Here is a 12,622-nt window from a genome sequence, read left to right as displayed (position 1 = left end):
ATCTCTATCTTGATGATTTCCTTCTCTGTGCAGAAGATTTTAAGTTTTGTGTAATCCCATTTCTTCATTTTTGCTTTTGTTTCCCTTGCCTTTGGAATCAAATTGACAAAAACATTGCTAAAAGACTGACATCAGTGAGATTACTGCCCATGTTTTCTTCCAGTAAATTTATGATTTCAGGTCTTATATTCAAGTCTTTAATAAGTTAATTTTTGTGTATGGTAAAAAATATGGTCTAGTTTAATTCTTTTGTGTGTGTTTGGCTACCAGGTTTTCCCAATACTATTTATTAAAGAAACTATTCTTTCTCCATTGTATATTATTTGCTCCTTTGTTGAAAATGAATTGTCCATGTATGCATGGGTTTATTTCTGGGCACTCATTTCTGTTCCATTAATCTGTGTCTGTTTCCTGAACATACCATATTGTTTTGATTACTGAAGCTTTGTGTTATAGTTTGAGATCAGGAAGCATGGTATCACCAGCTTTGTTCTTTTTTCTCAAGATTATTTTGGCTATTCAACATCACTTATTCCAAGCAACATGTCAGTATCAGCTTCAAGTGTTTGACTCCTTGTTGCTACAAGTGAATCAAACAGCAAATTACTCTAAGTCCCCTTTTGGCTTTTGTCATGTTTACATTAAAGAAAATAATAAAAATATGTATTTTCTGAATTTTCCGTGATTTTTGCATCATTTTTAGGTGAGTCTTATTAGTTACAAGATTGGTTTTAGTTCCAGTTCGGTAGTGGAACAAGGATAAAAGTCACCAAGTCTAAACATCTATTTTAATCTTCTCAAAAAGTGCTGGTGGTAACAGTGCTGGCATTAGTTCAGTCTATGTGTATCACTGTATTTCATGAACAGGTGGGATGGATATATATTCCATGGGTCTTTAATTTGGGTAGATTAATCTGGCCTGTTTGTGAAATTCAATAAATAGAATTATTTATTATGCATTTTTAAAATCAGTATTATTAATTCAACTTTATGTTTATCAGGTTCATATATTTTAGTATTTCTTTTGGAATATTGTTTATTTTCTTTGCTCTATAGTATATATATTTATGCCATAATTTACTTATCTCTTCTACTGTTGAAGGGCATGTGGGTTTTTAGATTATATTTTTATTATATTTTATATTATAAATTTTTTAGATTATTTTCCATTGAAGGTTATAACAAGTTATTGAATATAATTCACTGTACTATATATGGTAAGTCCTTACTGCTTATCTATTACTGTTTTGTATATATATATAGTAGTTCAGTTTAGTCGCTCAGTCGTGTCTGACTCTTTGCGACCCCATGAATTGCAGCACACCAGGCCTCCCTGTCCATCACCAACTCCCGGAGTTTACTGAAACTCATGTCCATTGAGTTGGTGACGCCATCCAGCCATCTCATCCTTTGTCGTCCCCTTCTCCTCCTGCCCACAATCCCTCTCAGCATCAGGGTCTTTTCCAATGAGTCAAGTCTTCGCATGAGGTGGCCAAAGTACTGGAGTTTCATCCTCAGCATCAGTCCTTCCAATGAACACCCAGGACTGATCTCCTTTAGGATGGACTGGTTGGATCTCCTTGCAGTCCAAGGGACTCTCAAGAGTCTTCAACACCACAGTTCAAAAGCATCAATTTTTCAGCACTCAGCTTTCTTCACAGTCCAACTCTCACATCCATACATGACCACTGGAAAAACAATAGCCTTGACCAGACGGACCTTTGTTGGCAAAGTAATATCTCTGCCTTTTAATATGCTATCTAGGTTGGTCATAACTTTCCTTCCAAGGAGTAAGTGTCTTTTAATTTCATGGCTGCAAAAACAATCTGCAGTGATTTTGGAGCCCAAAAAATAAAGTCTGACACTGTTTCCACTGTTTCCCCATCTATTTCCCATGAAGTGATGGGACCATGTGCCATGATCTTAGTTTTCTGAATGTTGAGCTTTAAGCCAACCTTTTCACTCTCCTCACTTTCATCAAGAAGCTCTTTAGTTCCTCTTCACTTTCTGCCATAACGGTGGTGTCATCTACATATCTGAGGTTATTGATATTTCTCCCGGCAGTCTTGATTCCAGCTTGTGCTTCTTCCAGCCCAGTGTTTCTATTGATGTACTCTGCATAGAAGTTAAATAAGCAGAGTGACAATATACAGCCTTGACGTACTCCTTTTCCTATTTGGAACCAGTCTGTTGTTCCATGTCCAGTTCTAACTGTTGCTTCCTGACCTGCATATAGGTTTCTCAAGAGGCAGGTCAGGTGGTCCAGTATGCCCATCTCTTTCAGAATTTTCCACAGTTTATTGTGATCCACACAATCAAAGGTTTTTGCATAATCAATAAAGCAAAATAGATTTTTTTTTTCAACTTTCTTGCTTTTTCAATGATCCAGTGGATGTTGGCAATTTGATCTCTGGTTCCTCTGCCTTTTCTAAAACCAGCTTGAACATCTGGAAGTTCTCGGTTCACATATTACTGAAGCCTGACTTGGAGACTTTTAAGCATTACTTTACTAGCGTGCGAGATGAGTGCAATCGTGTGGTAGTTTGAGCATTCTTTGGCATTGCCTTTCTTAGGGTTTGGAATGAAAACTGACCTTTTCCAATCCTGTGACCACTGATGAATTTTCCAAATTTGCTGACACATTGTGTCCGCACTTTCACAGCATCATCTTTCAGGATTTAAAATAGCTCAACTGGAATTCCATCACATCCACTAGGTTTGTTTGTAGTGATGCTTTCTAAGGCCCACTTGACTTCGCATTCCAGGATGTCTGGTTCTAGGTGAGTGATCACACCATCGTGATTATCTGGATCATGAAGATCTTCTTTGTATAGGTTTTCTGTGCTTTCTTGCCACCTCTTCTTAATATCTTCTGCTTCTGTTAGGTCCATACCTTTTCTATCCTTTATTGAGCCCATTTTTGCATTAAATGTTCCTTTGATATCTCTAATTTTCTTGAAGAGCTCTCTAGTCATTCCCATTCTGTTGTTTTCCTCTATTTCTTTGCATTGATCACTGAGGAAGGCTTTTTATCTCTCCTGGCTATTCTTTGGAACTCTGTATTCAAATGGGAATATCTTTCCTTTTCTCCCTTGCTTTTCACTTCTCTTCTTTTCCCAGCTATTTGTAAGGCCTCCTCAGACAAACATTTTGCCTTTTTGCATTTCTTTCCCATGGGAATTGTCTTGATCCCTATCTCCTATACAGTGTCATGAACCTCCATCCATAGTTCATCAGGCACTCTATCGGATCTAGTCCCTTAAATCTATTTCTCACTTCCACTGTATAGTCATAGGGATTTGATTTAGGTCATACATGAATGGTTTAGTGGTTTTCCCTATTTTCTTCAATTTAAGTCTGAATTTGGCCATAAGGAGTTCATGATCTGAGCCACAGTCAGCTACCGGTCTTGTTTTTGCTGACTGTATAAAGCTTCTCCATCTTTGGCTGCAAAGCATATAATCAATCTGATTTCGGTGTTGACCATCTGGTGATGTCCATGTGTAGAGTCTTCTCTTGTGTTGTTAGAAGAGGGTGTCTGCTATGACTAGTGCATTCTCTTGGCAAAACTCCATTAGCCTTTGCCCTGCTTCATTCTGTACTCCAAGGCCAAATTTGCCTGTTACTCCATGTGTTTCTTGACTTCCAACTTTTGCATTCCAGTCCCCTATAATGAAAAGGACATCTTATTTGGGTGTTAGTTCTAAGAGGTCTTGTAGGTCTTCATAGAACCGTTCAACTTTAGCTTCTTCAGCATTACTGGTTAGGGCATAGGCTTGGATTAACGTGATATTGAATGGTTTGCCTTGGAAACGAACAGAGAGCATTCTGTCATTTTTGAGACTACATCCAAGTACTGCATTTCAGACTCTTTTGTTGATTATGATGGCTACTCCATTTCTTCTAAGGGATTCCTGCCCACAATAGTAGATATAATGGTCATTTGAGTTAAATTCACCCATTCCAGTCCATTTTAGTTCGCTGATGCCTACAATGTCAACATTCACTCTTGCCATTTCCTGCTTGACCACTTCCAATTTGCCTTGATTCATGGACCTAACATTCCAGGTTCCTATGCAATATTGCTCTTTTCAGCATGGAACCTTGCTTCTATCACCAGTCACATCCACAACTGGGTATTGTTTTTTCTTTGGCTCCATCCCTTCATTCTTTCTGGAGTTATTTCTCCACTGATCTCCAGTAACATGGGCACCTACCGACCTGGGGAGTTCCTCTTTCAGTGTCCTATAATTTTGCTTTTTCATACTGCTCATGGGGTTCTCAAGGCAAGAATACTGAAGTGGTTTGCCATTCCCTTCTCCAGTGGATCACATGTATCTGTTAATCTCATATTCCTAATTTATCCTTGCCTTCACTCCCTTTCTCTTTTGAAAACCATGTTTGTTTTCTATATGAGCTTTTTTTCTCTTTTTGTAAACTAATTCATTTGTATTATTTTTAAATTTCACATATAAGTGATGTCATATAATATTTGTCTTTATCTGACTTATTTCACTCAGTATGATATTTTCTAAGTCCATTGTGTTGCTATATATGGCAATATTTCATTCTTTTTTATGATCAAGTAATATTCCAATGCATATATACACCATGTCTTCTGAGACCAACCATTTATTATTGAGGGGCACTTGGATTGCTCCCATGTTTTGACTATTGTAAATAGTACTGGTTATTAACGTTCAATATTGCATTCAATGTAATATCAATAGCACATTAAATGTCATAGTAATCCAAGTCTATACCCCAACCGGTAGTGCTGAAGAAGCTGAAATTGAATGGCTCTATGAAGACCTTCAAGACCTTCTAGATCTAATGCCCCAAAAAGATGTCCTTTTCATCATGGGGAAATGGAATGCAAAAGTAGGAAGTCAAGAAACACATGGAGTAACAGGCAAATTTGGCCTTGGAGTACAGAATGAAGCAGGGCAAAGGCTAATAGAGTTTTGCCAAGAGAACGCACTAGTCATAGCAAACACCCTCTTCCAACAACACAAGTGAAGGCTCTACACATGGACATCACCAGATGGTCAACACTGAAATCAGATTGATTATATTCTTTGCAGCCAGAGATGGAGAAGCTCTATACAGTCAGCAAAATCAAGACTGGTAGCTGACTGTGGCTCACATCATGAACTCCTTATGGCCAAATTCAGACTTAAATTGAAGAAAGTAGGGAAAACCACTAGACCATTCATGTATGACCTAAATCAAATCCCTTATGACTATGCAGTGGAAGTGAGAAATAGATGCAAGAGATTAGATCTGATAGACAGAGTGCTTGAAGCACTAAGGACAGGAGGCATTGATCAAGACCATCCCCAAGAAAAAGAAATGCAAAAAGGCAAAATGTTTGTCTGAGGAGGCCTTACAAAGGGCTATGAAAAGAAAAGTAGTGAAAGGCAAACAGGAAAAGGAAGGATATACCCATTTGAATGCAGAGTTCCAAAGAATAGCAAGGCGAGAAAAGAAAGCCTTCCTCAGCAATCAATGCAAAGAAATAGTGGAAAACAATAGAATAGAAAAGACTAGAGATATTTTCAAGAAAATTAGAGATACCAAGGGAACATTTAATGCAAAAATGGGCAAAATAAAGGGCAGTAATGGTATGGACCTCACAGAAACAGAAGATATTAAGAAGAGGTGGCAAGAATACACAGAAGATCTATACAAAGTAGATCTTCATGACCCAGATAATCATGATGGTATGATCACTCACCTAGAGCCAGATATCCTGGAATGTGAGTTCAGGTGGTCCTTAGGAAGCATCACTACAAAGAAACCTAGTCGAGGTGATGGAATTCCAGTTGAGCTATTTCAAATCCTGAAAGTCGATGCTGTTAAAGTGCTGCACTCACTATGCCAGCAAATTTGGAAAACTCAGAAGTGATTACAGGACTGGAAAACTTCAGTTTTCATTCCAATCCCAAAGAAAGGCAATGCCAAAGAATGCTCAAAATACCGCACAATTGCACTCATCTAACACATTAGCAAAGTAATGCTCAAATTTCTCCAAGTCAGGCTTCAACAGTACATGAATTATGAACTTCCAGGTGTTCAAGCTGGATTTAGAAAACTCAGAGGAATCAGAGATCAAATTGCCAACATCTGTTGGATCATCAAAAAAGCAAGAGAGTTCTAGAAAAGCTTCTGCTTTATTAACTATGCCAAAGCCTTTGACTGTGTGGAGCACAACAAACTCTGAAAAATTCTGAAAGAGATGGGCATACCAGACCACCTGACCTGCCTCTTGAGAAATCTGTATACAGGTCAGGAAGCAACAATTAGAGCTGGACATGGAACAACAGTCTGGTTCCAAATAGGGAAAGGAGCACATCAAGGCTATGTATTGTCACCCTGATTATTTAACTCTTATGCAGAGTACACCATGAGAAATGCTGGGCTGGATGAAGCACAAGCTGGAATCAAGATTGCTTGGAGAAATATCAATAACCTCATATATGCAGATGACAGTACACTTATGACAGAAAGTGAAGAACTAAAGAGCCTATTGATGAAAGTGAAAGAGAAGAGTGAAAAAGTTGGCTTAAAGCTCAACATAAAGAAAACTAAGATCATGGGATCTGGTCATATCACTTCATGGCAAATAAATGGGGAAACAGTGACAGTCTTTTTTTTTGGGGGGGGGGGCTCCGAAATCATGGGAAATGGTGATTGCAGTCATGAAATTAAAAGATGCTTACTCCTTGGAAGAAACGTTATGACCAAACTAGACAGCATATTAAAAAGCAGAGCCATTACTTTGCCAACAGAGGTCCTAGTCAAGGCTATGGTTTTTCCAATAGTCATGTATGGATGTGAGAGTTGAACTATAAAGATAGTTGAGCACTGAAGAACTGATGCTTTTGAACTGTGGTGTTGGAGAAGACTCTTGAGAGTCCCTTGCACTGCAAGAAGTTCCAACCAGTCCATACTAAAGGAAGTCAGTCCTCAATATTCATTGGAAGACCTGATGCTGAAGCTGAAAAACCATAACTTTGACCACTTGATGCAAAGAACTGACTCATTAGAAAAGATTCTGATGCTGGGAAAGATTGAAGGCAGGAGGAGAAGGGGATGACAGAGGATGAAATTGTTGGGTGGCATCACTCAATGTACATGAGTTTGAGTAAACTCTGGGAGTTGCTGATGGACAGGGAAGCCTGGGGTCACAAAAAGTAAAAAATGACTGAGCCACTGAACTAAATTGATAAACATTGAAGTGCATTTATCTTTTTGAATTAGAGTTTTCATCTTTCTTGGACATATGCCAAGGAGTGGGATTGCTACATCATTGTGTGGTGAAAGCATGCTCAGTTGTGTCAGACTCTTTTGCAACCCCATGGACTGTAGCCCTCCAGATTCTTCTGCCCATGGAATTTCCCAGGCAAGAATACTGGAGTGGATTGCCATTTCCTTCTCTGAGGTTGCTGGATCATATGGTAGCTTTATTTTTAGTTATTTCAAGGAAATTCCATACTGTTCTTCATAGTGACTGCACCAATTTACATTCCTGCCAACAGTCTACAAGGGCTCCCTTTTCTTCACTCCCACTCCAGAATGTATCTGTAGACTTCTTGGTGATAGACATTCTGAGTAGAGTGCGATAAAACTTCATTATGGTTTTGATTTACATTTCTTTAACAATTATGGATGTTAAGCATCTTTTTATGTTTCCATTGGTCATCTATATGTCTTCTTTGGAGAAACGTCTATTTAGGTCTTCTGCCAAATTTTATTGGGTTGTGTGTGTGTGTGTTTTTTTTATATTGAGTTATATGAGCTATTTATATATTTTTGGAATTACCCCTTTGTTTGTTGCATTGTTTTCAGCTCTTACTCTTCTATCAAAATTTTTATCTGTTGCATAAATTTAGTATGCGTGTGAAAGATTTTAATAAATAAAATGTATAAAATTTATTATGTAATTCTAAGTTTCTTTATAAAATTGCTCTGCTAATTAAATTTTATTTAGCATTGCATGTATTGGTTTTTTTGGACCAAGTATTTGCACATTTCTTGTATAGGTAACATGTTGAAGACTGTTCCCAACTATTTTTAAAACTCAGAGGTTCTCTTATTTATTGCAAAACCAGTTTTCTTATTTCATTTAGCTTTGTCAGTGTGAATCTTTGTGTATTCATGTCCCTTTTACTTCTCTGAAAAATAGATTTATTTCAATTGTTGCAAGCATGGGTTTTGGAGTTTGTCACTTCAAATTGTGCTCCTAAAAATGACTTCAGTCAATGTACTTTGTTGTTGTTGTTGCATGCTTGGACCTACTGCCATTGGGTCCATATCATATATGATACAAAAGACTTGTATCAATAATATATAAAGAATTTTTCGAACTCAATAATAGAAAGACAAACAATTCAATGAAACCATGGTCAAAGAGTTTGCATAGACGATTCTCCATAAAAGAAATTCAAATTGGAAAAGCATGTGAAAGGATGCCTGCCATAATTAGGTAAATAAAACTCAAAATCACTTCACACACACTAGAATAATTTTAATAATAAAAAACCAGGATGAACATAATAAGAAAAAACAGAATTAACATAATAAAAATTTAGAATGACTATAATATAAAAGGTAGAATATAAGGAATTGGTAAGGATGTGCTTCCTAGGTGGTAAGAGTGGTAAAGAACTTGCCTGCCAGTGCAGGAGACATAAGAGACATGGATTTGATTCCTGGGTTGGGAAGATCCCCTGAAGAAGGAAATAGCAACCAAATCCAGTATTCTTGCCTGGAGAATCGCATGGACAGAGAAGCCTGGCATGTTACAGCCCGTGGGGTTGCAAAGAGTCAGACATGACTGAAGTGAATTAGTATGTAGAAATTGGAATTCTCATACACTGGCACTCAGAATGTTTGGTGGTGTAAATACTTTGGAAAATATTCTGACAGTTCCATAAAATGTTAATACAGAGTTGTCAGTATACTCATTAGTTCCACTATTAAAGAAAGAAAGAGCGTCAAAGAAAATAAAACATATGTACAAATACACACGTAAATGTTTCTATATGAATGCTCATGTCAACATCATTCATAATAGCCAAAAGTAGAAGCAACTCAAATGTCCTTCAGCTAATAAACTGATTATAAATTGTAGTATATTCATTCAATTAAATAGTATTTGGCAATAAAATGGAACAAATTACTGATGTATTTGGGTGAAACTCAAAGACATACTGTGCAAATCATTTCATGATTCCATTTACATGAAATGTACAGATTAAGCAGATCTATATAAATAGAAAGTAGATTAAGTGTTCCCAATGGCTTGAGTGGGTGGGGGCAATGAGAGTTAGTGCTAAGGGGTACAAGGTTCTTTTTGGAGTGATGGAGATAATACTAAGATTAGATTATGATGCTGAATACACAGATCAGCAACACTGATATTACACTTTAAAAAGGTAAACTATTGTCTATAAATTATATAGCAACGTACTGTCAACATTATTAGTATATGCTAGGTACTACTCTAGCCATTATGCAAGAAACTAAGGAGCATTACCTTCAATTATAGCCATCTTCCAAGTTTCCTTGTCCTCAAGAAATGATTAAAAAACAAAACACAAACAAACAAATAAAGCAGAAGTCTTATGAGTCCTTTGAGACCCTAGAAGTAGCATAGTAGAGGAAGAGATTAGAAGACAAGTCTCCCTGTCTTCAAATCAGTTTGCATTACTAGACATTGCTTCATCAGGAAATAATAATCTTTGAGCTAATTCGTATGGAAAAGGCTTTCTACACCACAAATCCCCCAGGCACATGTAAAGTGTTATTTTTAATCATCGTCATTGAGAAAGAATTTTTCCTTAAGTCTTATTAAAAGTTCTTTATGTACCTAGCGCAAATCATACTTCCTTTAGTCAGTAACAGTAATGTGATAACACAAATTTCTACAAACACACATCTATACAATGTAGAAGAACCACACAATGAACGCATAAAGGCATAAGCGTATGACAAGCAAGAAGCAAAACCCTCTTTTCCCCCAGAATTTTATATTTTACAGAACACACAGTTAATCTTTTATTAGATAAACTCTTAGTATTTGCATGCTCTATTTAAAAATATTTTAGAAACAAAAGAGTCTTTTTCAGAGGAGTTTTAAAAAGAAAGTGTTTCTAAGTGATACACTATTTCCCCTTTTGGAAAGAGAGAGAAACTTTTTTTTTTTTCCAGACTTGATGAGGTAAAAGTCAGGCACAGTCTTTTCATATCATAAATCTCTTCTAGCTGTCACACAGAAGTAGCCTCTTGTTAGGAAGTATTTCCTTAAGTGGTGCTTAGATGCTAATTAACTTCATCCAAATTCTAAAATATCTTTCAAACACATTTTCATAAGTGTTTCTGGCATAAGTGAATAGATTTCCATTTTACCAACACACATTGATACCCTATTAACTAAATCTTAGTACCTATTACTTAGTTGCTTTAATAACAGTGAACTTAAGTGAACTTCATATTGATGAACTCATTAGGTCTACCTACTTTGTTTTTTTTTTTTTTTTTTTTGTTGTTGTTGTTTTTTTTTTTTAATATTATTTTATTAGTTGGAGGCCAATCACTTTACAACATTTCAGTGGGTTTTGTCATACATTGACATGAATCAGCCATATAACCTACTTTGTACAACATGAAGGGTACTTTTGAAAACTGATCATTTCAGATTCATAAGCCAAGAACTAAGATTCACTTTGTTTAAACAATTACCTCAAGCCCGATTACTTTACCTCAAGCCCTTCAGAGGTTGAGACTTTATATAATTTTGTTTTGCACAAATGTGAAAAAGAGATGCTGCAGACATGGATATGTCGAGAGAAAGTTCTCAGTTTGTTTGGTAAAGATCCAACCTCCTTTCCACAGAGAAGAAATATGCTCTTTTGTTTCTGGAAATAATTTTAGAAAAATCAAACCTTGCCTATCATGGTAACATTTCCCAGGGACAGCTGGGGAAAAATAATAGTTTGATGAATAGGGGCCTGTAGGGCTTCCAAGTTCAGCAGAAACAGCCTCAATTAAACAACTGTAACTTCCTCTGTCTAGAGATGGAACTTTCTAGTCTGTAGGAAAACATTTAGAGCAACAAGAGATGAGACTGTTTACCTCCTCAACCTGCCCTAGTGATGGCATTCCCAGTCTCCTTCTCAGAGACTCGCAGAGAAGCAGCCTATCGGTGAAGCAGCCCCAAGGAAAAGAATTGTTCTGTCCAGAGTCTGGATGACCTAGAACAGCAGGTCGTAGGGGTGACAGAAGAGAAGCAGTGTTGTGATCATGGTTGTGGCAAACACAGTGTGCAAAGCACAGAGGTCAAGGAGTCAAGGGCCAAGCCCCAGGCATTTATAAAAGTTGTCAGAGACCTAAGAAATGGTTTTAGTCTCATAATGAAGCGCAGAGATTACAAATCCAAGTGCGCACAAAGGCCAGAAAAATAATATAAATGACTGAGGCAGTGAATGCTGAAGAGAAATCAGTTGACAAATATAATCAACACGCCATTAAGTAATGAAATTTTTCAAAGACATAGACAATAATACTAGTAATATTAATCAATACCTTTTCACACACCAGCTGGCTTTTATAAATGTTGCCATGTTTGATTTAGCTATTTTCTTCTTTTAAACAAAACATTACAAAGTTACAATTTCCTCTATTCCTTTTTTAATTTTATATTTTTTCCTTTCTCAAGAGATAAGCACAATCATGTAATTGATATTTATTACTTTGTGCATGTCTTATATACTAGATTGATTTCTGAGTAGTAATTATAACGGGTACACTTCATCTCACAACCTACTTTTATTGCTCGTATTAGGTTTTTGAGATGTATTCATGCTGATACATATGGCATGCTTATTTATTTTCAGTGAAATGTATATTACTATTTTATCATATAAGTAAGCCACCCTTTAATGCATCAATTTTCCTCTGTAAACAGGCCATGTTTACATATTACCTTCTCAAAAAAAAAAAAAAAAAAAACTGCAATATTTAGTTCCTTGGAGAAACGTATGAAACTTTATTTAAAAGAATATATGAAATGCTTGAGGCATAAGGTATATGCATGATCAATCTTACTAGTTGTCTCCAAATATCATCCCAAATTGTTGCTGTATACAATCTGTACTCCTTTCCCAAGGAAGTAGAGGGTCGGCTGTCCCACACCTGCCATTATTTGTCAGGGACTTGAGCACCCTCAGACTTTGGTATTGGAGCATGGGAGGGTTCCCAGAACCAGTCCTCCATGGATATCAAAGGATGACTATACATCAGAAATTTTCGATATGCCAAGTCCCCAGGTTAAGAAGCAGAGTTTTATTAGGATCTTAGGAACGCCTCTGGGCTCCATGCTTTCATATTTCCATACTTTCCCAGAAATAATTACCATCCTGACTTTTGTGATAACAATGTCTTTTTTTTTTTTAATTTTTTTACTCTATATTTTGTAACCATCATGCAATAAAATTGATGTTTTTCTCCTGGTAAACAGTTCTAGGCATTTAAATATTTGTATACATTTGTGTAGTCACCACCACCATGAAGACCCAAAGCTGCTCCATAACCCAAAGAACTCCTTATGCTTTCACTT

Source organism: Muntiacus reevesi, chromosome 19 (assembly GCF_963930625.1).
Source record: "Muntiacus reevesi chromosome 19, mMunRee1.1, whole genome shotgun sequence".
NCBI lineage: Eukaryota > Metazoa > Chordata > Mammalia > Artiodactyla > Cervidae > Muntiacus > Muntiacus reevesi.
The sequence above is the reverse complement of the archived record's forward strand: the minus strand, read 5'-3'. Positions refer to the sequence as shown.